The sequence below is a fragment of the Pyxicephalus adspersus genome, chromosome 8, assembly GCF_032062135.1.
Source record: "Pyxicephalus adspersus chromosome 8, UCB_Pads_2.0, whole genome shotgun sequence".
NCBI lineage: Eukaryota > Metazoa > Chordata > Amphibia > Anura > Pyxicephalidae > Pyxicephalus > Pyxicephalus adspersus.
The window spans coordinates 71387277-71393276 of record NC_092865.1 but is presented as its reverse complement, the minus strand read 5'-3'; positions in this window follow the sequence as shown (position 1 = coordinate 71393276).

The following is a 6000-nucleotide window of genomic DNA, read 5'->3' as shown; positions in this document are numbered from 1 at the left end:
CCATCTGGTTCATTCTTACAGTAAAGCTATTTTAGCACAAACTGAACACACATTGCATTTCAGCTTACTTCATAGCCACAGGCCACTCAGAATGCCCATGCACAACCCTGATTACTGCTGATAGCACCTACATTGGGTACATGAGCATCAGAACTGGACCATGTATCATGTATTGGACCATCACCAATTAATGGTTTTCTTTTAGATCATTATGTGTGTTGTTTAGCTGGGAACAAGGCAGAGCCACAGGGGTAATGGGCCCTAAAGATTCTATTTCTTATGTCTTGGTGCCAGATAAGGACAACCCTAAAGCTACGTACACACTTCCAATTATTATCGTTGGAAAACGAACGACGAACGATCCTGCACGATATATACGAACGATCGTATAGCACCGATCCTGCACATAGAGATAACGACACGATCGTTCGTAGATATTGTACACACAATAGATACGATCGTTTAAGCGATAGAGGAACTATGTGCACGACAGGAAAGTGAACGAACGTTCGTTCATTACGCATGCTCAGAGCATGGACGATCAACGAACGACCGTACACACGAACGATGTTCAACCATCGTCGTCCAATCCGATCCGCCGGTCCGGTCGTTCGTTCGTTTCCAACGAGTTTCCTCGTTCGTCGGCGTCGTTGGTTACTTTTTTACGAACGATTTTTTGCCCAATCGATCGTTCGTCGTTCGATTGGAACCATAAAATTTGGAAGCGTGTACACACCTTAAGAGATGTTAGGTCCTTGCTCAGTCAAGCCAGAGCTGTTTAGGGGACAGTAGAGACCTACATGATATTATCCATTTTTTTAACATTTTAGCTGTATATTTTTTATTGATTAATTGTATTTATAAAGCACCAATATATTTTTTTAGCACTGTCCATTAAATAGGGGATCAATGTACATACATAGCTCTGTTCTTTCTAGCTTTACCACAGCATTTTAGCTGGAGAAGAATGAGGCAGGGATAACCAGCAAGCAGCTGATAGAAGAGGGAAGCAAAGAGATTACCTTATCTTGTCTTGCCTCTGTTCATTGTGTTTTTGTTGCCAAGAAAAGGTTGTCTGTTTTTTTATATAATTAATAAGCAGGGTTTATTTAGCGCTGACATATTACGCAGCGCTGTACATTAAATAGGGGTTGCAAATGACAGACAGATACAGACAGTGACACAGGAGGAGGAGGAGAGGACCCTACCCTGAAGAGCTTACAATCTAGGAGGTGGGGGAAGTATAACACAATTATAGGGAACATACTGATAGATGAAGAGAGCAGAGAGATAACCTTATCAGTGTGTTCTTTTGCCTTTGCTCATTGTGTTTTTGTTGCTTAGAAAGGTTTATTTGTTACAGATAACATAGATGAGAGATGACCTCATTGGTTTGTTGCTGCACCATTACTGGTAAGCCACGGGCTAGGGGTCAGGTTCCTTACAAGTAACTTTATTGCTTACCTGCAATACAGACAGGCAGCTCTCCTGGCTAGCTATGCAGTCACAGCACTGTGTATATATCAGGTAAAACAAATCCCATACATGAATTTTAATTCTGTACCCAGCTGTTTGTTGTTCAGCTTTAACTGAAGCACTTGTGCAATCAACATTCTCCTCTTTAACAGATCAACTAGTTAGACAGACAAAAAATCCAATTATTCAAGCTATAATAATCATTTGCAATAATAACAGTTATTCTGAACAAATTACAGTAACTATAAATACATTTTTAATAACACCTGTGTTATAGCTGCAATCCAGTATTTTATTAAACATTTTATCCTTTAGGTATTAGTAGTAGATTGCACCTGCTTGGCTTTCAAAAAAATCCATCGAGACTTCCACAGGTGACCTGAAAATACCATGTGCCTGTTTGCCCATGTTGATCCTTTATCTTCAACAGTTTTCTGTTAGTAGCTGACTAGAAAACCCGACTACCATGTGTTACAGCAATCTGCACCCCTTGACTCTCTGGATAATATTTTTTTGAAAGAAGCATTGGTCAGACCACATCTGGAATATGCCGTCCAGTTTTGGTCACCAGTTCACAAAAAGGGCATTGTGGATTTGGAGAGAGTGCAGAGAAGGGAAACTAAACTAATAAAAGGAATGGAGGAGCTCCGATATGAGGAGAGATTAGCTGAACTGAATCTATTCTCCCTTGAGAAGAGACGTAGAAGGGGGGATATGATCACCCTGTATAAATATATAAACGGTCCATATAGCGAACTCTCTTCCCCATTATTCACGTTGAGATCACAAAGCACAAGGGGGCGCTCTTTGCGTCTGGAGGAAAAGAAGTTTAAGCTCCGGATAAGGAAGGGATTCTTCACTGTAAGGGCTGTGAAAATGTGGAATCGGCTCCCTCGGGAAGTAGTTTCAGCAACTACTATAGATTGCTTTAAGAAAAAGCTGGATGATTTCTAGAAGCACAGAATATAACTGGAGATTAAGGATTTAAAGTAAAAATAACAGAGACTGCTGATCCAGGGAACATCTGATTGCCTCATGGAATCAGGAAGGAATTGTACCAGGGTTTTTTTTTGCCTTCCTCTGGACCAACTATGTATTACAGGGTTTTATATCTGGGATATGTTTATTTCCCTAGTGGTTGAACTTGATGTACATATGTCTTTTTTCAACCTAACCTACTATGTAATTTACTATAATGTGGAATCCCAGGCAGATATAAAACCCGAAAAAATGCAGCTATGTACTTATTATATCATTAGATTATTTTTTTGTAAAAGCATTTAGTGTAGGTACCTAAAATTTCCCTGATATCAGACTTTTGCTGTCTTTGGATGGTGGATGGAGATGCAGCACATGTAGTCAGGTGTGCTGCTGTTTGCTAACAAGGGTTACACTGATAAGAGCAAAGGACAGTGACAGAGGTAAATACCCTAAAGCTACGTACACACTTCCAATTATTATCGTTGGAAAACGAACGACGAACGATCCTGCACGATATCTACGAACGATCGTATAGCACCGATCCTGCACATAGAGATAACGACACGATCGTTCGTAGATATTGTACACACAATAGATACGATCGTTTGAGCGATAGAGGAACTATGTGCATGACAGGAAAGTGAATGAACGTTCGTTCATTACGCATGCGCAGACCATGGACGATCACCGAACGACCGTACACACGAACGATGTTCAACGATCGTCGTCCAATCCGATCCGCCGGTCCGGTCGTTCGTTTCCAACGACTTTCCTCGTTCGTCGGCGTCGTTGGTTACTTTTTTACGAACGATTTTTTGCCCAATCGATCGTTCGTCGTTCGTTTTGAACGATAAAAATTGGAAGTGTGTACGCACCTTTAAGTGTGATGCTGGGGAAGAGATGTCACCTATAGTTATACTTACTAAAAGCAAACCAAAACCTTCATTAATGGGGGTGAGCACTTGCCATAATGTGCAAGGGAATACAATGGTATAAAAGCAATATGCATATTTTAGTTAACAATCAGATAAAAAAAAAACAACTTGATTTTATTAATGTATATACATTTCTGTTCATAGATTTAAAGCAACAAGACTGAATATTCATATTTACAAAACTGTTTAGACACAGAACATAAAAATAGCCATGTGCCCACATTTCTTGGCTCCGTCAGCTCTACGACAAGCCGGCTTGAGCCCAGTATGAAGTCTCTTGTTAGTGGGGGAAGGGGATCTCAGATGCTATTTTCACACAGGGCTGGGTTTGTTTGGTGGAGAGAAGCTAAGGAGAACATGACCTTTCCTTTCCTACAGGAAACAGACACAGAAATTGTATCCCCAAGGCCTTGTGTTAGTAACATTTGGACAGTATAAAAGACTGCAATGCAGAGCCTGACTGCAGCAGTCATCACTGCAAGAACAGAGTCACCTCAACCATTCAAATGTTCAACAGTGAATCAGCTAAATGCTTCAGTAACCTTCAGAAAAACTCCATATACATAAACGCTGTGTCCCAGAATGCTAATAGTAGATAAGAAACATTAGAAATGGTCCTTAATCTACCCAAAGAGACGTGTGGATTCCAAAGGCTTAATTCAAAAAGGGATCTTTTTAAAAAGCAGTGAATCTGACATTAAACAAAACATTCCCTGGTGAAAAATGAATCTATCTGGACACATACATAGATACATGGACCTGGAAGTTTCTCCACCTGAGAATGTTTTTGTCAATGTCAGGTTGACCATTAAGGTGAGCACGTTTTCTAAATCCATTTCTTATTTTATCTCATATAAATTGTAAAAGAAAAAATATGATTGTGTCAAATATACTCAATTGAATGGCATTTATCTGCTAACAACCTTATTTTGATCAGCATCAGCAGTATTGTATTCAATTAATGCTTTGTTGTATAAGATAATAATCTGTTTTATGAAGGTGAAAGTTTCAAAAGAAATGGATTACTGGAGCATAACCTTTCTGTTTTGGAGGGGATTAAGTACTGTTGAGGTGAATTGAAATTACCTAAAGTTCTGGGTATAGGTGAGCACATATACGCACTGCGTAATTTGTTGGCGCTATATAAATCCCGTTTTTTAATAATAATAATATTAATAATAATTTCACTATTAAAATTTTATTAAAGACAATACAAAGAATGTGGCGGATTGAAATCCAGAAGTATAGTGGTTTTCCCTTTTTATTTAATAGTTAAGTAAGTTATTATAAAGTTAGGTTAAGTTCACTTTCCCTCTCCCATGTGACATTGCTAGGTTCTTCCTGATTGGCTTAGCACTGGCACATGGGGTCAGGAAGTCCATAGCCACAATTCAGTTTGGAACTTACACAAGTGAATACAAGCTGCTTTAGAGGGAGCGTGGACTGGTAAAATTATTTTTATTATAATTTTTTATTCTTGCTGTGGCTTGGGAAGAGACTGATAGGGCAGACACATTTTCAATAGTTCCATTGTGTACTTAATTAATGGTATCTGAGTTTCATTGGCTTTCATATTTTTACACACAAACAATATTTTACATGTTTTGTCATTTGGTCACTAGAGGTAACCAACAACACAAACAGCAACTTAATACCCTTTCCAGTAAACTGATATAAGTGTTGGCACCGTTTGATTGTATTATGTTTGTCGTGTGTTATTACTATGTATTGTTATGTTCCCTTATTTATCATCCCATTGGCATCCTGCATGTATGGGTTCCACAATGTCTCAACATTAGCTCCAGTTAGGATATCTCACAAAGTTATATCCCTCCCCTCACTATAAAAATAAAGTGGGGTTGCATTTTAGGAAACCAGTACAGAGAGTTTATGCGGGTGGCCAATTTAACCTTCATCTTTTATCACTCTCTAGTCACCTGGGTTGTATGCTGAAAGACATGTCCAATCTTTTCACATTTTTAAGTGGTTTAACGTGAAAGCAACACAATCACAATGAGTAGAGGCCAACTATATTTAATACTGTCATACTGCATATTCTTTTTGTTTGTTTTAATACCACTAGAACTCATATACACAATACCATGAGACTGAAGCAAGTCAAATGTATATTCTTTCAGATATAATGGCTTGTTTTTATAGTTCTGAATCTGAATTTGCAGAATCTCTGCTAGCTTGTGGTGTTCAGCCAGAAACAATGGAAACCACCAGCGGCCTTCACAAGTTGACTTAAGGCTTAACAGGAGAACCTGCAGGATGTTTCTGTAACTGACGATCTCTCACATGAATTACCACATTTCTTCCATTCTCTTCTACATAATTTCCGATGGTGACCCTGTCATTGTTTGGGAGGCTCACAAAGCACTCATTAATTAATTAGGGATTTGTTTACCTAGCAAAGATCCAGACTATCAGGAGATCATCAATCTGTTATCCTAAATAAAGACACTCCAGCTCTCAAATAAAACATACCTTTGATAGGGATGCGGGCAGGGAGCTCGTCACCTCTCACAAGACAATCTAAAGCTGTGTACACACGTGCAATAATTATCATTTGAAACGACCGTTCGTCCGATAATCGTTAACAAAA